Source organism: Echinops telfairi, unplaced genomic scaffold (assembly GCF_000313985.2).
Source record: "Echinops telfairi isolate 266 unplaced genomic scaffold, ASM31398v2 ScPeMD7_5;HRSCAF=22, whole genome shotgun sequence".
In the NCBI taxonomy this organism is placed as follows: Eukaryota; Metazoa; Chordata; class Mammalia; order Afrosoricida; family Tenrecidae; genus Echinops; species Echinops telfairi.
This window is the reverse complement of record NW_022103901.1, coordinates 24,636,984-24,658,556: the sequence shown is the minus strand read 5'-3', so window position 1 is coordinate 24,658,556 and position 21,573 is coordinate 24,636,984. Positions and strand designations below refer to the sequence as shown.

Below are 21,573 nucleotides of genomic sequence, written 5' to 3'. Positions count from 1 at the left end.
TGGGTTTGTTTTTGCTTGTTTGTGTGAGTGTTGCATATTGTATATCCTGGACTGGCAGGGCCAAAAACCAGGCCTGTCCGCACCGTGGTGGCTCTGCTGATCATGATGGTGACCAAAAAAAAAAAAAGGACAGTCACAATCCCAGGCACTTCATGAATGCGAACATGTGCCTGGTGCTGTGCTCAAAACTTTATGAACATCAACCTATTTAATTTTATTCATGACTCAACCTGTGAGACAAAGCCCACTAGCACAATACAATAATAGCCGTAAAAAAGCACCTTTTTTTTTTTTTTAAACAGAGCAAAATGTCAGCCAGTGCAAAGGACACTGGTGATAATTGAGTCCATCTGGGAGGTGGGGCAGCTGAGACCAGTCAGGTGGGGACAGCCACAGATGCTGGTGAACTTGGTGTCTGTGGTCTGGCCAGCCGACGCCCCATCCCGGGATGTGCTGCTGGAGCGGTTGGGCTTGCAATTTTCTTTTCTTTTCCTTCATTCTTGTCTTCCATGCATTTCTGGGACAGGCCTGATCCCTCGGGCTACCTATTCCAGGTACACAAGGAGGGGTGGTCAGGAGAATGTTGACAAATGCTCGGGCAAGGCGAAGCTTCTCCCCTCTGGGACAATGCTCCAAGCCAGCTCATTGAATCCAGGCTGGGGTTACAGAGGTAGGCGGCAAGGTGCTCTGGCCTGAATCAAACGCTGGATTAATTAAAAAGTGTCCAAGTGGATTGAATATTTCATGACCTGAAAGCTGAAGTCAAGGGCTCTTTGGAATAGAAATTAGATGTGTGTGTGTGTGCCTGGGCATCTGTCTCTGTGTGTCTCTCTGCCTACCCCCTGCTCACTGCTCTCTCTGACCCTTCTCTGCTTCCCCCTACTTCTCAGCTCCATCTGCTCCACTCACAGTGCTCTCGCCACGACACGGTGCTCTGTCTCCACCTCTATTTGCCCAATGCTCAGTTCAAACTTCTTTTCCCGTTTCTCTGACCTTCCCCCTTTGGCTTCTGTCTTCCCTTCTCTCCTCTGTTCGGGATCGCTTGGTAAATTTGATCGCTTCCAATCAGTAAATGCCTGGACCCTCCAGCATAAGTCTGGCCTGGAGCTGGGGATCCCCCAGGGACAGAGACCTGGACTGGCCCGTGTGGGCAAGCGGCTCTCAGGTGGATCTTGGAGCCAAATAGCACTTTCATGGTGTACTCAGCATCCACCTGCAAGTGGCCTTGAATGTGGCCCGCTCCAAGGAGAGCACCACCAGGTGAGCGAGAATGCCCTGCACTGTCCTGAGCAAGGCAGCGCCCTGAGGGGATGGCACCTGTTCTGCTCCCTCTTGCCGGTGGCCTTTCGCGCTTCAGTGGGTGCGGCTGGACTCTGCCACTTAGCCTCATCTGGAGGAGTCCCTCACTTTTCTGGCATTGCATTTCTCATTTATAGCATGCGCATCATCTCCAAGCTTTTCCAGGACCGGTGGTTACATAAGTCAGTGTAGTCTGGGCCCCGTGATTGCACATTCGGTGGCTTCTCAAATAAAATGCAAGACGGAGGGAGCCTCGTGGCTCTAATTATTTTGCCAACTCCTTGTTCTGCATCTCAATCTCCCTCCCGGCACAATTCAGATTCTATACATCAGGCTGGCAGGCGGGTGCCGAGGGAAATCATGTGGGTTTGCACCTAAAATTTGTTAGATTTTTGGAGGCCTCTCTTATTTATGGGTTTGTCCTTTTCTTAATAGTAATGAGACTTACTATCTACATCTTGATTTGGCAGCTTTATCAACATCCCTGTGACTGAATGTCTGAGTTATCTTTTGCTGCACTTACAGGATTACTGTAAGTAGATGGCTTTCGCAAACAGAAATGTATTTTCTCACAGTAAAGGAGGCTAGAAATCCAAATTCAGGGTGCCAGCTCTAGGGAAGGTGCTCCCTCTCTCTCTCCCATTTGTCTGTTAGTTTGTCACACTGGGATGGCTTGTGGGATACCGAAGCTATGTCACTTGTATTTCAAACACCAGTAGGATCACCTGAAGTGAACCGGTTTCAGCAGAGCTTCCAGAATAAGAACAGACTCTGAAGAAGGAGTAGGTTGTCAGAGGAATTAGCCCCTGAAAACCTCATGACTAGCAAAAGAACATCATCAAAGATAGTGCCAGGAGATGAGCTCCTCAGGTTGGATGGCACCAAAACATGACTGAGGAAGAGCTGCTCTCTCAAAGTGGAGTTGACCATGATGGCATAGGTCAGCGGTTCTCAACCTGTGGGTCGTGACCCCTTTGGGGTTCGAACGACCCTTTCACTTGGGTTGCCCGATTCATAACAGTAGCAAAATGACAGTGATGAAGTAGCAACAAAAATAATTTCATGGTCGAGGGGTGTGGTGGAAGAGCCAGCCCCCATCACTAATCACGGGTTCGATAGGTGCAATTGTATGGTTGGGATATATAAATATTATATTAAAGTCATCAAGAGCATGAGAGATAGAAGAGAGATTGAAATAATGGAGTCAGACACATTTCATGGTAGCATGCTCACCTCAGCCCCGCTTGGTGGTCCACATGGAGAGAGAGAGCAGGGAAGGAGGAGAAGGGGAAATAGAACAGGGGAGCAAGGACAGGAGAGGGAGCCCGAGTGAGAGCTCTTTATTGCTAACCCAGGCCTATATACCTTTGCGGGGAGTGCAAGCCCACTAATTACAGGTAAAGACATATGTCACAGGAAGGGGGTGCGCTATAGGTTATACAGCAACGAGAGGGGGACAATCTAGGGATATACATGCAATAGGAAGAGGAGGGTTTGGGGTATACATGTGACAAGAAGGGTGGATCCTAGATTCAGGATGGCAGCCTAACTTTGATGTCACTGAGCCGGTTTGACCTGTTCTCTAGATCTCCATAAACCCCACCTATGGCGACCAAGCTAATGGTTGCAAACCTTTAGGGAGAAGTAGCCCACTTTCCTTAACAGCAGGGAGCAGGGCCTACCTGTAACCTGGCGACTGAGTGCCTTCAGGGAGATAACTTGACAATCATGTATTGTTAGCTGCAAGCAGTGTTCCAAGTCTAACATATCTGGGGGAAGCGACTTGGGAGGTCACCACAACATGAGGAACTGTATTAAGGGGTCACGGCAGTAGGAAGGTTGAGAACCACTGACACAGATGGAGTAAAGCCTTCAGGACCTTACTTTGCTGAAAAGGCATGACTCAAAATGAGAAGAAACACATGAAACTATATATTAGTAATTGGAATTTAGAATGTACAAAGCATGAATCTAGGGTAATCGGAAGTCTTCGAAAATGAAGTGGAATGCATGAAGATTGATATCCTAGACTGAGTGAGGTGAAATGTACCGGTGTTGGTCATTTTGAATCAGGAAGTCTTATGTTTACTCTGCCAGGATTGACAGATTCAAGAGAAATGGCATTGCATTCACCATTAAAAAAAGAGCATTACAAGACTGACCTTACTATCTATGACAGGATAATATCTATCTGCATACAAGGAAATCCAATAATTACAACTATTATTCAAATGTATGCACCAACCACTGCAATGTTAAAGAAATTGAAGATTACCAATGTCTTCAGTCTAAACTTGATGAAAAATACAATCAGGATGCACGGATAATTATTAGAGATTGGAATGCAAACATTGGAAACAAAGAGGAAGAAACAGTAGTTGGAAAATGTGGGCTTGGTGATAGAAATGAAGCTGGAGATTGCATCACAAATACTATGTTCAACAGCATTTGTCAACAAACAGTGGCTATACACATGGACTTCTCCACATAGAATACAGAGAAACAAATGGACTGTCTAGGAGAAGCTCATTATCAGCAGCTAAAATCAGGCCAGGCACAATTCTGGAGCCAACCATAAATTGCTCCTAGTAAGTTCAGGTTAGAGTTGAAGAAAATTAAAACAAGCACACAAGCTTCAAAACATAACTTTGAGTCTATCCACCTGAATTTTAAAGCATCTCAGGAGCAAATTTGGTGCATTGAACACCAATGACAAGAGACCTGTTGACATCATGAACAGCATACACGAAGAAAGCCAAAAAAATTCATTAAAAGAGAAAAGAAGGGAAAAAAGAAAAATTTTAAAAAGGAGAGAAAAATAATGAAATATCAAAGTGAGTGTCAGAAGAGACTCTGAAAGTTTCTCTTAATCACATAGCGTTGAGGCAAATGGAAGAAATGATTAAGCCAAAGAGCTGAAGTTAAAATTTCAAAGGGCATATAAGATAGTATAAAATCTTATAATAAAACGTGTAAAGACCTAGACTTAGACAATCAAAAACAAAGAACATGCTAGCATATCTTAATCTGAAAGAACTGAAGTAAATATTCCAGCCTCAGGTTCCAAGATTGAAAGATTCTATGGACAAAAGATTGAATGATGTAGTAGTCATCAGCAGAAGATAGAAAGGATACACAAATCACTGTACCAAAGAGCTAATAGACATTCATCCATTTCAAGAGGTAGCATAAGAGCGAGAACCAATGGTACCGAAGAAAGAAGTCCAAGCTTCACTGAAGGTATCTGCCAAAAACAAGGTTCCGGGAGTTGATAGAATACCAATGGACATGTTTCAACAAGCATTAGAAGCACTCATTTGTCTATACCAAAAAGTGTAAAGACTGCTTGGTCCACTGATTGGAAGAGATCCATATTTGTACCCATGACAAAGAAAGGTGATCCAACAGAATGCACAGATTATAAAACAATATTATGGATATTACATGCAAGTAAAATTTTGCTGAAGATCATCTAACAACTGCTACAGCAGTGCGTTGACAAAAAGCTGCCAGAAATTCAGGCAGGGTTCAGAAGAGGACTTGGAATAAGGGATATCATTGATGGATCTTGGCTGAAAGAAGAGAATACTTGAGGATGTTTATCTGTGCTCTTTAGAAGCAAGAATGACAAGACTTTATATCACATCCTTTGATCATGTAAAGTAGAGGAACAGTGAAAAGGAGAAAAACCCGCAATAAGGTGGATGGACACAGTGGCCGCAACAATGGGCTCAAACATAAGAACCATTGTGAAGCAGGTACAGGGCTTGGTGGTGTATGGTACACAGGGTTACTATGAGTTGGAAATGACTCTGCACCTAACAGCAAAAAGTCTCTGTCAGTTCTGATGGAAGGTCCATGACTCCTTTTAACATCTGTGAGCCCTATATTCCTTAGGGATCTCCATTGTCTTGGCATCGATCTTCTCCTGGGTCTACAAGGGTTACCACAGGGATCCAGATCCAAATGACACCCTGTTTCTGCCTCTTTTTATTGGTGGCAGTCAGGTTCCTCTCTGCTTGCTTCTTTCTCTTTTTCTTTCTTGTAAAATAACAAGTGACATAAGCCACTCTCCAGGGAACTTATCTTTACATCAGCTCATGGCTGTGGCTTGCATAAGGCTGTTATATCCCATCCTAATCCCCTTACAACTGATTGGCTGATGGTATCAGACATGATCTGATGTCATCATTACACAGCTGTTCAACTGAGAACATGGTCCAAACAGGCTGACACACATTTAGGGAACATAATTCAATTGATGGAAATTTCCATCTAGGTAATAGGACGGTGATCACATTGAATCAACATAAATAACAAGAAAACTCCACTGGTTTGGGAGCTCTGCAAGCCGTGGGGACCAGACTTTTTCTAGGGGATTGTGTAACTGCTTCATACTCAGAGTCAAAGCCAACTGTCAGGCTCACTACTGAGAAAGTGGGATTGTTTTACATTATTCTAATCTGAGGACTCAGGGTCCCTACATTGTAGTTATTTCCATTTTGAGGCACTTGATCCTGTAGGAAAAGAAGTTTTGGAGTCAGACTGACCTGGTTCAAGCCCTGGTTCATTAATTCAATCACTATGAATTTCCCCATCAGATAAAAAATTAGTTTCAAATGAGCTATTCAATTTTTTTTACATTCGCAAGGGCTTTATATATAACCACCAGTTTCTGGGAGGTCTATTCTGGTTTATGGTAACATCATGTGTGTAGAGTAGAACTGTGGTCCAGTGGCGGAGGTTCTGGAAGTGCATCACCATGTCTTTCTTCCCAAATGCCTCTGGGTATCTTGAACTACCAGTTAGTATGTAAATGAATCAGCTACGCGCACGTTCCAGGGCATGGTCTGAATTCTATGCGGTCAGTGCAATGAATTATAAGCCTATCTGAAAAGTAAAGAGTGCTGTGGGAGACTGAGCAACATGACAGCCCTTGAGCCAGTATTTGACCGTGCTTCTGGGTGAGCATACAAGATCAGAGTTTCTACTATCTACATACTTTTGTATGCTCATGTTTACTTAATTTACTTACTCTAAAATATCACTGAAGAGCCACCATTCTTTTTTGTGCTATGAAGAAGGGTTAGCCTCGGTGGTGCCTACAGTCAAGCGCTTGGCTGCTGAGGTCAGTGCTTCACACGCAACAGCTGCTCTGCAGGAGAAAAGACCTGGAACTCTGATTCCATAAAGACTTCAGCCTAAGAAACCCTGTGAGCAGTCCTCCTACCTCTGATAGGGTCGCAGTGAGTTGGAATCAATTCAATGTCTACAATTGTTTTTAAGGAAGGGTGAAAAGGGTTAATGCTTTCCAATTTAAGAGACAGCCTATTTCAGAGGTGTTTAATTTGAAAGCAAAAGAAGAGAATACCTCATAGAATAGAAGAAATATGGTTTGTTCCTACGTGTCAGAATAGATGCATTTATGAAAACACACAGAGAAAAGCTGGATGCGTTCACACTAAAGGTTACAGAAATTATCTCCAGGGAAGTAAATGGAGTTGGAGCGAGAAGGGAAACTTTCACATTTTAATTCTTAGGCCTTTGAGCTGTTTCAACGTTCTACAATGAGTATGTCTTACTTATATAATTTAGGAAGTATGTTTAATATGAAAAATAATTCAATTCACCTGTAAAATGACTCATGGGATGGGTGGTATGACTTTGGAGGTAAAACAGTTTTATTCCGCCTCCTTCTCCCTTCTGGCAGTTCACCAGGAAATCATTCACTGAGGAAAGATGAAATATATTGAAAACACTTTCTGCACAAAAATTATGTTACACATTTAAGGTATGATTGCTATTGTGAAGGATTTCTGTTTGTAGGTAGATAGTTGGTCTTTTTTTGTTTTAATCTCCCATTTCTCCTCTTCCCTCAAAAAAAGTGTCTCAAAAAAGTCAAGGGGACACAGTTCTATGTGGACACACAGGGAGTCCGTGAATTATGAGACACTTGATACAACTCGTTTTTGTTGGATTGTAAGAAACTCTACAAATATTATACCATATAAATAGGCTTGGGGTTCTTAGTCTCCTTGCAGAACATATGGATCGGAGTTCTTCCAAGGGCTTTTACTGTCTATAGAGAATGGATCGAAGTGTCTTATCAGTTGCTACCACAGGAACTACTTTATTCATATCATTTTGATTAGGATAGGAACATTTACACGAAGCCGTTTGTTTTTTTTCCTTCTCTATTCTCCATTACTGCTGAAGGAGAACGGGGACAAGTTTGTTCAGGATGGTAAGCGGCCCTCGCATGAGCTACAAAGTGGAAATTCAGGTTGGAAATATTTCACATTGTAGGCAGAAAAGAGGCATTTGCACAAGTTGTGTTTTTGTGATGTGCGTCCCTAGATCCAATAAAGGGGCACTTTACCCTAATGAAAGATGTATAAAAGACTTTTCTACCTGGGAAAGGGACATTTCTAGGAAAGGCCTTGGGTCGTAGATTTCAAAGTCATGAGTGACTGTGAAGGCCACGTGGTCATCAGCCTCCTACCTGATGCAGGAACCCTGTGCTAGTTTCTGTGGCTGAGGCTCCTGGTCAGCCTTTGTTTGTATACCTGTTGTTTCTTTTCTTTTCTGTGTGACCTAAGTGAAAGTTTACAGAGCAGATCATCCGTGTTACAACCAACCATTCCTCCACATCTTGTTTCAGCTGATTCATTGCAAGCCCCTCAATGAACCGTCGCTTATACCACTTCCACCCCATGTTTCATACTTCTATTAAGCACCCCTGGTACTGAAGGAAGAAATCCAAACTGAAGATTTTAATCAAAAACAAGGCTCCAGGAATTGACGGACCTGAATATAGAATATCAACTGAAGTATTTCAGCAAACTGATGAAGCACTAGAAGCGTTCATGCACCTATGCCACGAAAGTTGGAAGACTGACCCGGGCAACTGATTGGAAGAGATCCATATTTGTATCCATGCCAAAGAACAGCGATCTAACAGAATGCAGAAATTATCCAACAATTTCAGTAATGTAGCATGCAAATAAAATTTTGCTGAAGATCATTCAACAAGGGTTGCAGTTACATATTGACAGAATTCAAGTCAGATTCAGAAGAGGGTATGGAACAAGATCTAATATTGCTGATGGCAAATGATCCACAGCCCAAAGCAGAGACTACGAGGAAAATATTTACTTGTGTTTTATAACCTATGCAAAGGCATTCAACTATGTGAATCACACCAAACTATGCCTAGCATTGAGAAGAATGGAACTGCCAGAACACTTTATTGTGCTCATGCAGAACTTGGACATACATCAAGAGGTAGATATTTGAATAGAACAAGAAATATTGCATGCTTTCAGATCAGGAAAAGTGTGCATCAGGGTTGTTTTGTCTTATTATACAACACTTGATATGCCGATGACACAACCTTGCTTGCTAAAAATTAGGAGGACTTGAAGCTCTTGCTATCAAAGATCAAGGATTTCCACTTTCAATATGGATTACAACTCAAAGAAAATCCAAACTCTCACAACTGGACCAACAAGCAACACAGTAGACAGTGAAAAGATTGAAATTGTCAAGGATTTCATCTTGCTCGATTCACAATCAAGGCTCATAGAAGCAGCAGTCAAGATGTTATATATTAGATAAATCTGCACAAGATCTCTTTGAAGTGTTTAGAGCAAGGGTGTCACTTTGAGGACTAAGGTGCGCCCGACTCAAGCCATGGTGTTTTCAAATGCTTCAAATGTGTCAGAGAGTTGGACATTGAATAACAAAGAATGGAGAAGAATCAATGCATTTGAATTTTGGTGCTGAGGAAGAATATGGCCACAAGATTGGTCTTGGAAGAAGTACAGCCAGAATGCTCTTTAGAATTGAGGATGGTACGGACTTAATCTCGCATACTTTGGACAAGTTGTCCCTAGAAAATGACATCATGCTTGGTAAAGTCGGGGGGCAGTGAAAACCAGGAAGACTCTCAATGAGATGGATTAATACTGAGGCTGCAACAATGAGATCAAACATAACAATCGCGATTGTGAGGATGGCTCACGATTGGGCGATGTTGTGTTCTGTTGAAGAGAGGGTTGCTATGAATAGGAACCAATCGGCAGCGCCTAACAGGAACAACATCATTCCCTTCCTCATCCTCTGGGCTTCGTTCTGGGGTACATGCTGCCCTTTCGGTCTTAAGTGGTTGAGTCTTCCAGCATGGGGGTGTTCCGTCCTAGACCCTCACATGGGACTAAAAGTCATAGTCTTAGGGATTCCATCCGTCTAAACCCAGCCAGGAAGTTAATATCTTTTATAATTTGGGGGTTTGTTTCAATATTTTTCTCCCATTCTATTCAGAACCTTCTAATGCAGGAGTAGAGAAGCTTTTTATTCCCCCTGCAAGTGTCATTTGGATATTTATAACATCATTGTGGGTCATATAAAATAATAAACTTAAAATTAGGCTACTAAATTTGGTCAAACACTTCATCAACTCACTTTGTGAGCCATGTTATTTTAGAGAATATTGATTTTGTAGGCCGTCTATGCCCATGGGTTGGACGTTCCATACCCCTTTTCTAATAGGATCCTTTTGGAGAAGTTGGTCGCTGTAACTGGGCATCATTTAGTTCTTCTGGTCTTGGGGTGCTGGAGTCTGTTGCTCTCATGGTCCATTAGTCCATTAGACTAAATATTTACATATTTATTTTGATTTTCATCATTCTTTCCTCCAGAAGGGAGAGACCTATAATTTTCATCTTAGATGTATGCTCATTAGCTTATAAGACCCTTATTGTTACCCACCAAAGTAGAATGTAGGACGCGGTCTTTGTGAACTATGCCAATTGACTTCAGAATCCACTGAGACTATCCATTTGCTGTCCTTTGAAGAGCTCACTGCTTAAGGAACAGTGAGGTGTGATAAGCATCGAGGCAGCACTCAGCTTCGAGTGCCACTGACTGTAAAGTCCAGGAATACTACCTAGAAAGGGCAAGTGCAATCGGTTGCTTTGTGAGTTAGGAAGGCTTTTCATCGCATGTAATGTAATACTTGTTGGGGAGGGGCCTGGGCAGTGATAGCTCAGTGGTAGAATTATTGTCTTTCATGCAGGAGACCTAAGTGCTGCTACCACCTACCTCTCGGGAGAGGCTTGCCTGCTGCTACGATTCTGAACAGGTTTCCATAGAACTTTAAGACTAAGACAGAAGAAAAACAAACAAACAAAAAAGACAGATTAGGAAGAAAGGCCTGGAGCCAACTCAATAGTGACTAACAAGATACATAGTTAAATAATAATGGCCAAATAAAAATTTAACTAAATATAAATATCTAGAGAAAAACACGTCCAGGGATGCTTCAGTGGCTACAAATATCAAGGAGCAGGTTCTAATCATGTTCTAGTGTGCCCTTACCAGCTTTCTACCTAGGCTTATTGACCCAAGGTTGAAAGATAGCTGCCATAGTTTCAGGTTCCTGATACTGTGTTCTCTAATCAAAGCCTGGGAGCCCACATGGCACAGTGGTTAAGTGCCAGGCTGCTAACCCAAAAGTCAGTGTTTTGAACCAACCAGCCTTTCCACAAAATCTGCTTTCATACATATTTCAGCTTAAGAAACCCCATAGAACTCTGTTTTACTCTAACACATGGAGTCACCATTAATCTAAATCAAAGAGTAGGTTTTTAAGTTACTATTGGTCAAAAACTGTACTAATCATACAGCTGCTGTGGCTGTTAGATACCATCCAATAGGTCCTAACACATAACAACACCAGGAAACACTGCCTGTTCCCAAACCATCTTCCAATCGTTCCTATGGTTGAGTCCATTGTTGAAGCCACTCTCTTTTTCACTGATTTCACCAAGCAAAATGTCTTCCAGGGACTGGATTCTCCTGATAACATCTCTGAGATATGAGAGATGAAGTCTCCCCCTCCTCCCTTCTAAGGAGCATTTTGGCTTTACTTTTTCCAACACAGATTGCTCTGTTCAGCTGGCAATCTATGAGATACTCATTTTTCAGCACACTTTTTAATGCAGTTTTTGTGGTAAAATTAGGTGCCTCAGCTGACATTTGGGTCAGCTATAGTCAGGCATTTACGGTATTCCATAGTCTTCCTCAACACCACAATTCAAAGGCACCTATTCTTCGTTGGTTCTCATTCATTGTTCACTGTGTACACGCATATGAACCTAATGAAAATACCATGGCTTAGGTCAGGAGGTGTACCTTAATCTTGAAAGTGACATCTTTGCTTTTATCATGTTAGAGTGGCTCAAGTAGCACAAAATTCTTGACAACTTCAGTATTTTCCTCCATTTATCATCATCACGTTTTTATTGGTCCAGTTATAAAGATTTTGTTTATGTTGAAGTGTAATGGATACGAAAGACTAGTCTTTGATCTTCATCAGTAAGGACTTCAAATCTTCACTTTCGGCAAGCCAGGTTTTGTCTTTGGCACATTTCAGGTCATTAATGAATCTTGCTCCATTGATGATGCATTTTCTTCTTCATACAGTTCTCAGATTACTTGGTCAGCATACGCATTGAATAAATATGATTTAAAGATATAATCCTGACACACACCTTTTCTGATTTTAACCACACAGTATTCCCTTGTTCTACTGATTTATGTGTAGTTTCCAAACAAGCACAATTAAGTGTTGTTGTATTCCCATTCTTTGCAATGGTTTTCATAATTTGTTATGATCCATGAAGTTATGATCCATGATCCACTACTTTACATAGTCAATAAAATACAGCCAACATCTTGCTGGTTGTGTTAGGCTGGGTCCGCTAGAGAAACAAAACCAGGACACTTAGGAATATGTATATATATGGATAGGTTTATGTAGCATAAAGGAATCCAACAGCCAATTGGTCCACACAGCAGTACAGAAAGCTCAGTCAAATTCACTTTCGTGGGACAGTTAATATATTGATGGTCCTTCCAACTCCTGCTGGCCGCTGGCCTAAGGCCGAGGAAGCAGCCAGTAGGGAGATGAGATATAGAGGCATAGCAGAGGCCAATAGCTCAGCGTAGGGAAGCAGGTCTCGGTCCAGCCTCATGGTATAGCACTGCAAAGTGGTGGGTGGTGCAGCATCTGGAGTGGCAGCAAGATGAGCGGAGTTGCCCCGCAGGCAGCAGATATGACAAGGTGGGGGTGGCCCCACAGTGTGTAACAGTGGGGCACAGCGACACGGTCCAGCACAAGCCATGGGTTGATTAAACCCACAGACAGCACAGGGCATGTGTAGAGGCAGAGCAGCTAACTCAGGCAGCCTTCTTGGTCCACCACCAGAGAAAGAAGAAAGGGTCAGCCTCAGCGAACCATTTATCACGGTTGAGCCTCCAAAAGAGGTCATCAAACTGTGACCTGATTGACAGGCTAAACTCCACCCACATGTTCCTACAGGAGCCATGTTAGTACACAAAAAACTATCAGACTGGTCATCTCTGCTTGGAGCCAACATCAACCTGATATCAGCGATGTTACCCTTCATTCATGTCCTCTTCCGAATCTGGCTTGAATTTCTAGTAGTTCCCAATCAATGTAATGTAGCAACCATTTATGAAATATCTTCAGCATATTAATAATGTGTGCCATATTAATAATTTTGTCCAGTAATTTCAATATTCTGCTAGGTAATCTTTTTGTGGAATGGGTACTAACAGTCCTCTTCCAGTAGATTGGCCATGTACTTGTCTTCCAAATTTCTTGCAATGGGTGAGTGAGTACCTTCAGCCTTTGTATCCATTGTGGACGCATGTCAATTATTATTTCACCAATTCCTGGAGTTTGGATTTTGCTAATACCTTCAGTGTAGTTTGGACTTCTTTACCAGAGCAAACAGCCTCTTCTTTCCTTTGCAGAGCAACTAGTTGGAACTTGGTCAGCAGCTGCGTGTGTCACCTACCACACCGCGAAACTCCTTTCTCTTCCCACCAATGCCATCAATTTGATTCCTGGGTAATTCATTCGGTGAGGTCCATGTGCACAGTCACCATTGATGTGGCTGGAAAAAAGGTATTTGTGATGAAGAAGTCGTCGGTTTTATAAATATTTATCATGTAAACCTCCGGTATCATTTCTGTCATGAATGCCCTATATTCCAACTTTTCCATTATTCATCTTTGTTTCCAACTTTCGCATTCCAATCGCCGGTAATTTTCAAAGCATCTTGATCATGCGCTTGATCAGTTTCAGACTGCAGAACTTGGAAGAAGTCTTCGATTTCTTCCTAGTTAGCATTAGTGACTGGTGTGCAAATTTGAATGACAGTCGTTTTCCACGGTCTTCCTAGTTTTCCTCAGGTTCCATCAAGTCCGTTCCAATCTAAAGCGGCTCTGTGTACAACAAAATGACACTCTGCCAGGTCCTGTGCATTTTCATAGTTGTTCAGATGTTTGAGCCCCTCGCTGTCGCCACTATGTGGATTCATCTCCTCTAGGGTCTTCCTCTTTTCCTCCGCCCTTCCACTTTACTAGCATAATGTTCTTTTCCGGGGATAACATGTCCAAAGTATGTGAAAAGATGTCTTCCCATCCTTGGCTCTAAGGGGCATTTTGACTGTACTTCTTCCAATGCAGATGTGTTGATTAATTTGGCACTTCAGGGTACTTTGAATATTCTTTGCCAGCACCATAATTTAAATCCATCGATTCTTCTTCAGTCTTTGTTATTCAATGTCCAACTTCCACATGCGTATGAGGCCATTGAAATACCATAGCTGGCTCAGGCACAGCAGGTCTCCCTCACAGGTGTATGGATATTATCCTATCATTGACAGTGTTGTACTTGCAGGATAGACATTGAAATATTCTTTTTGACAATGCAATAATATGCCTCTTTGATTTATTATTCCTGGCCTAATAGACCATATGATTATCTGATTCAAAGAGGCTAATACCAGTCCATTTCATCTTACTAGTGCCTAGGATATGGATATTTATTTATTCTATTTCATTTTTTAAAAACTTGTTTGTTTCATGTCATTGATTTCAATCCCTCTATCATTGTTTTTTTCCATCTATTTCTAGATTGCATCCCTTTTTTCATACCCCTTCCTACATTCTGAATTTTACATTGGGGCAAATGCTATTCTTTTGATTTCAAATGATTGATTTTTCTAAGGAGGTCATGCCTTCCTAGTGTGATCATTCAAGGAACTCTGGTGAGACAATGGGCTAAAACATTGGGCAGCTTGCCACAAAGTCGATGGTTCCAAACCACCAGCCACTCCCCAAGAGAAAGAGGAGCTTGCCTGCTCCCATCCTGAGTTACAGTTTTGGAAACCTCCCTATGGTCATATGAGTTGGAATGGGATGGCTGGCAGTGGTGTTACTGTTACTGAAACAGTGGTGTTTCTGGTCACCTGATGGACCTGTTTGCCTCTTTTACAACTACCTATTTTCCTAGATTCATACATCACACACTCCACATTCTGATTAACGGGTTGGCAGCAGTTCCTTCTCATTTTGAGTCATTTCATATCAGCAAATGAATGTTCCCAAAGTTTTGCTTCATCCATGTCATTAAGGTTCACCCTACTATGAGAAAAAAGCTCTTCCCAGTCATATTTTGAGTGCCTTCCAACCTGAGGGGCTTATCAGATATATTTGGCCATGCTCCCCCACCTCCCGAAGTAGCCAGGTTCTCCTTCCTAATGTTAGTCTGAAATTCTGCTGTAATCTGTTCACCCCGAGTGACTCCACTGGTCTTTGGAATCCTAGTGGCGTATCTTCTAGCATTACAGTAACCCATTACTGATCATAAAGAAGCCCAGTGGCACAATGGTTCAAGCCCTCGATTGCAAACCAGCAGGGTAGCAGTTTGGATGTACCAGCTGCTCCCGTGGAGAAAGATGTGGTAGTCTGTTCTATCCCAGGTCACAGTCTTAGAAACCCTGTGCGGTGGTTCTACTCTGTCCTATAGGTTGCCTGCCATGAGCTGGAGAGGAGTGGGTTGTTCAATTATTTTCCATGATGGGGTTGGAGCAGCCCCAGGCAGGCTTGTGTTCTGTTGTGCATGGGGTCACCATAAGTCTGGGGCCAAATCACTGGCAGTTAACAACGTTAATGATACTAATGGGAATCATTTGAGAGGCCAGTTCCCAGGCCAGATTAAAAGGATATCAGGCGTTTTCTGCATAACACTTGGTTAATCATGATACCTCCATCAAATATTCAAATCAACACCCCCACTTCTACCTAATCAGTGCTGTACCTTAGAACATTTCTTAGTAAGTTGCACAAAATCCCTACCCATGATAGAAACAGTGCATGTTGCAACTAGATGATTATTATTATTTACCATCATCCCATAATTAGACATAATTTCTATAATTGCCCAAACAGAGAATACATGAATAAATATTTCTTAGGAAAACACAGATTAATGAAAAGAGTCCAAGTTCATGGTGAGATCTGTAAGATCCAGAGGGCACTTTCCCTTCCAGGTCCTATCAAGGTGATTTACACCAAGGGAATCATCCAAAGTAGGGACCAGCCCAGTCTTGGGGCATCTTGAGAATGAATTCAGGCCAACTGTGTTTCACTGGTTCAGTCTAGCGGGGTGACTCTCTTCATCAGCAAGGGGAATAATGGTTTGGCTGAGTTTTTTATCTGCTTTATACTTAACTGGTGAGGGTTTTTCTGCCCGAGAAGCAGATTTTTCTCTGCTTCACCTTTCCTCTCCAAATCTCCCCCTCCCCTCCCTTCTCATGTCTTCTCTTTTGTCATTCAACTGTGAGAGCTCTGCCCTGCAGTGTGGATGCTGTCCTAGGTACCTGTGATTCAGTTGGCAGCTCACAGTTAGCACTTTCCTTACCTTGGATCTTGGGGAATGGAACTCAGCTCAGCACTGCACACGTACTTGCTGATCGCCTGCGATGTATTGAACAGCATTTGAGGGCAAGCAGATAAAGCCTTCGTCGCTCACAGCTCACATTCTAAAAGGAAGACGATACTGATAAAGAGAAAGAAAACACCAAAGCAAGAAAATACGTGTAGCAGGTACTGAGGTAGTGGCACGATGAGTGAGCATTTCCAGCAATGCATGAACTTTTAAAAATATCTTGATTGGTATTTAGTAAATTCCTGAAGCTTTCTTTTTACCAATACCTTCAGTGCAACATGAGATTTTTCCCTTCAACATGATTGGTTCTTGGTTGAATATCGACCAGTTCTTTTGGGTACAGTGACTATATATTCTTCTCATCTTCTTTTGATATTTCCTGCATCATTCAACATCTTTTTTTGTTGTAATTTCTTTGCTTCCTGGTTTGTTTTTTTCAACTTCACATGTTTGGGGTTTTTACTGCATTTAGTTATTATTATCATTTTGTTAGTTGGGATTTAATTCATATAACATAATTCCATATTTCAATCACATCAAAGAGAAGTGTACAATTGCCACCACAATCAGTTTCCAACCATTATTTTTCTACATGGACTCCTTAACATTGTCTCCCTTTTCTTACATGCTTTCTGCATATATGATGTCTTTGATGTTACCCCATAAGTCCGATATTAATCCATATGTCCAATTTCAATCTATAAATTCCTCTTCAGACTCACGCAACATATGCAATGACACCGAATGCAGGAAGATCACAGGCCAGTGGGTGGAAAGTATTGTGGATCCAGTGGCAGTGGAAGCAGGGGTCTCCCCATGGCTCCTTCAGCCCCAAGACTCTAGTCATTAGTGCTTAGTTCATCAACTATATTCTTGAGAGAGTCTCTGAATTCATGGAATATACTCTTGTTATGCTTTGACTTTCATGGACTTGTTTTCGTTTGCCTCAGCTTTCACTTGTATTTGCATATGGCTAAGGAGATCTCTTTTGAGGTAGGATCCTGGCCTTGTTCTCACTGAAATTCCTGAGCTTCTCCCCGTCTCATTTCACAGATGTAGCCATTTTTGTGTATTCTGTCAAGGAGGCCTTTGTGTGTAATCGCTGTTCCTGTTGCTGAGGCAATGGTTGTTTTCAAAAAATAAGCCATTGGCCTTGCACAATCTATCATGCAATCTCTAGCATCATTTCTGTCACCAAGGCCATATTTTCCATCCTTATTTTTGTTTCCAACTTTCACATTCAAAGCAATACTTCAGTGCATTTAGTACTTCACATTCAAATTCAATACTTATCAATGCATTTTGATTACATGTCTACTCAATTTCAGACTGCAGAATTTGGTAAAAATCTTCAGCTTCTTCACCATTGGCATTAGTGTGTGGTAGTTACATAATCTGGTGCCAACTTGAGACTATGAAGAGTGAAGGAAGGGGTGGAGTTTAGCCTGTCAATCAGGTCACAGCTTGATGACCTCACTTGGAGGTGCTAAGGAGATAACTAGTTCGCTGGAGGTGGGGCACTCCCTGCGAGACATTTCTGTTGAGAGACACGGAGCTGCACTAGAGCCCTAGAGCTGAAGGAGCCATGTGGAGACCACTGTCAGCACTGAGATGCTTCTATTGCCACTGGCTCCACAAGACTTTCCACCCACTGGCCTGTGATCTTCCTGCATTCAGTCTCATTGCATGTGTTGGGTGAGTCTGAAGAGGAATTTATAGATTGGTATCGGACACATGGGTTAATATCAGACTTATGGACTTAATATGGACTGGGCTGATATAAAGTTCTCTCTTACACACATATGAGTGTCTATGAATTTGCTTCTCTAGTCAACCCAGACCAACACAGTGTGTAAACTTGGATAATAGTCGCATTAACTGTATAGATATTATCCTATCACTGACCACGTTGTACTCTAAGATACAAAATAAAATGCCATCGAGTTGTTTCCAACTCATAGTGGTCCTGTAGAACAGGGTAGAACTGACCCTGTGGCAGCCTATCATGTAACCACTATGCCACCCTGGCTCCTGGTACTTCAGGTTAGATTTTGACATTTTCTTCTTCACAATTAATGTGATGACATTCCTCATCAATTAGTCATCCCTAACATAGGTGGCCATACAATTGTCTTATTCAAAGTGGTAAATACCAGTCCATTTTAGATCACTAATGCCTAGGATCTCAATTGTTTTGTGCTCCATTTAATTTTTTATGACTTCTAATTTTCTAGATTTATACTTAATATCTTCTGCATTCTGATCATTGATGGATGCTTGTATCGGTTGCTTCTCATTTTGAACAGTACCACATCAACAAATGATCCTGAAAGCTTTGGTCCATTCAGGTCTTTAAGGCCGATGCTACTTTGAAGAGACAACTTCAAAGTATAACTGGAGAAGTTATATGTTCAGTGCCTTTTAACATGAGGGGCTTGTTTTCTGGTACTATATTAGATGATATTCTGCTGCTTTTCATGAGGTTTTCAGCATCCAGTTTTCTTCAGAAGTAGATCACCAGGTCTTCTTCCTAGTCTATCTTAGTCTGGAAGTTCCACTGAAACCTGTCCACCACTGATGACCTTACTAGAATTTGAAATGCCAATGGCACAGCTTTCACCATCACAGCCATATATAAGCCACGACAGTGCAACAACCTCCAGACAAGTGTTAGGAAATATTGCTACTCATACTACACACGAGGCTTTGGGTGGTGGTTAGGCCCTTGACTACTAGAGGGATAGTTGATGGTTCAAATATACGAAAAAGTGCCTAGAACAATATGTCTACCAATCTGCTTCTGAAAGATCCCAGCCTTGAAAATTCTATTGAGTAGTTCCCTTCTGCACTCAAGGAGTCACCATGAGTCAGAATCTGCTTGATGGCAGCTGGGAACAGCAGCATCTGATCTCCTAGGTACTCAGCAAATACTTATTTTCAGTGAGCGAACTGAATCCTACTTGTGTTTCCAAGCCCAACTCAAGGCTCACTTCCTCCCCACCACACACAGCACTTTCGCTGTCCTTATTTTACCTCTAACTGCCTGTTTTGCCAAACCTAAGCTTCTTAGTCTCTTTACAACCCCCGCCTCCCTCATGCACCTAACGCCCTACTGAGCCCTTGATAGGTGCTCAATACATGTTTATCGATTGACAACATGTACATGAGTTGATTTTTTCTTTGTCCTCGGGCCAAGTCATCTTCAGCAGACAAGGTAAAGGGGGAGCACTGGAGAAGTCTGAGCTATGTTGCAAGGGGGCAGGGGGAAAGTAGGATTGCATTAGAAACCCCTTCACTGTGGTGATGCTGATATGCATATGTGTTTTTAAGGCTGTTAGAGTGCTTCGATTTACAAAGGCTGAATGCAGCCGATAACCTCCTTTCTTCTTTCATGAAGGAGAAATAAGGGATAATCTTAGGGCTTTCTTCAACTTCATTTGTGCATGTGAGGAGCATTATACTGGCAGTAATTACAGAAAGGAGAGGAAATGGAATAAGTACCGAAGGAAGAATTATTTGTACTCAACCTAATTAAAATCCTGTAAAAAGAATTCTTCTTTTATTTGAGAAGATAATCTAACATGACCTTGAAGCCATCATACTTTTCATTTTAAGGGGAAAAATGGCAGAAAGATCATTCGTGAAAGGCAACCCTTCACTTGCCTTTCAGAAATTAAGTGACCTTGGTTTCTGAACCACTTCCCTCCATGAAATTAACTTTCATCGAGCCCTCTCACTTAACAAGGGGATGATCATCAAGCCAGAGGAGAGGCTCACCCAATGGACTAGGAAGAGATAGAAGACACTGTAGACAAAAGGCACCAGGGACTGTTGAGTCTTAGTTTAGAATGCACTGAGGTTGTTTTGTTTTTTTCACATTGTTAACAACAACAAATATATACATGGGATAAAACAGCCTTTCATCTCAGGTGGTATTTACACTGCATCATGTGTCTACAGGGTTCTTTTTTCTGAGATGCCATTGAGTCAGTTCCAGCTTTGTTGACCCTTTATGTGCAGAGTAGAACTGTTCCATTGGGTTTTCAAGGCTTCAGAAGCGGATTTCCAGGGCTCTAGTCTGTAGTGCCTCTGGATGGCTTCAAACTGCCAACCTTTCGGCTAGTAGTTGAGTGCTTAACTGAGAACTTTTTCTATAATCCAGCACAGTTTAGACAATTTCCAGGCAGATGATCTGTTCCAGAGATTGCTCCAGTCAGGATACAGCAACGATCACAAAGCTTATCATTTATATATTTGATTCTGCTATGTCATTTGTACATGTTATCTCATTTAATTCTCACAATTATTCACTGGTGGAATAATTTGGGGTTATTATTATTGACCCAGTTTTTCCGATGAGAAAACTGAGGCTCAGAGATGTTAACTGATTTTTTTTCAAGCCCACACAAGTTATCTAAATGGCAAAGCCAGGACTAGAATCCAGGTCTACCAGATTCTAAAACTATGACAACATATGGACAATTAAATTGGGTGGAATAGCTACCCACAATATCACTCCTCACAATTCTATGCATCTCACATTCCAACTAGGAGTCCCTGGTATAAATGTTTAAGCTCTTGGCTCCTATCCACTCAGTGGTACCTAGAAAGGAAGTCCTGGTGTTCTATTTCCAAAATATCAAAGCTATTGAAAACCTGGTGGAGCACAGTTTTACTTTGAAACACACGGGGTTGCCAATCATTGGCATATCCTCCACAGCCATTGTTTATTTTTCTTTTGTTTTCTCATGTTCTACCTGAGCCATCCCCATCTAGGTGTTTTTCTCAGGTAAGATAGTGGAGGCTTTGTAAGTAAGCTCCATGGAAGAAACTATCTGGCAATCTGTTCCCCAAAAGATTTACAGCCAAGGAAACAGTAAGGGCAATTGTATCCCAGGGACACAGTGGAGAAAAGGAGACCCAGTGGCATGCTGATTAAGTCCTCTGGAGGTTTGAGCCAACCTGCAGCTCTATAGAGAAAAGGCCTGGAAATGTGCCCCTGTGAAAATTACATCCTTGGAAGCCCTATGGAGCACTTCTGGGTTTCGCTGGGTTTGCTCCTCCACAGAACCCAGACTAATTCATTGGCATACAGTAACCCCAAACCAAGCCCACTGTTGTGGGGTCAATTCTGAATTTCTCTCACTGTGTTTCTAAAATGATAGGAAGGTTAGGGAAGCAGGATGCCACATCCTTCTCCTTCAGAGTGGCTGAAGGACTCGAACCCCCAAACTCTGGCTTGGTAACTGAGTGCTTAACCACTGCATCATCAGGGATCTTTGACGTGCAGCAAGGGCCTAGAAAATATTATCCATCAATATAAAATACTTGGTTTCTGACCACTGAGAAATCTCAACCTCTGGAAGAAGACAAATGTGGTCATTTCACTGGAAGCTAGTTATTAAGAGACACTAGATTGGGGATGAAATGGGGTTGAACTAAGAGCTAGG

At 42.1% G+C, this 21,573-nt stretch overlaps 1 long non-coding RNA gene across 1 annotated transcript; it reads right to left on the bottom strand.

Moving 5' to 3' along the window:
- Window positions 1-217: 217 nt before the first annotated feature.
- Window positions 218-16,174, bottom strand: LOC123521209. The gene is made up of 4 exons (XR_006679677.1): window positions 16,097-16,174; window positions 10,402-10,461; window positions 6,930-7,028; window positions 218-545 (listed from the first exon to the last, which is right to left on the bottom strand). It is a non-coding gene; the product is annotated as an uncharacterized LOC123521209 (long non-coding RNA).
- Between the last annotated feature and the right edge of the window lie 5,399 nt (window positions 16,175-21,573).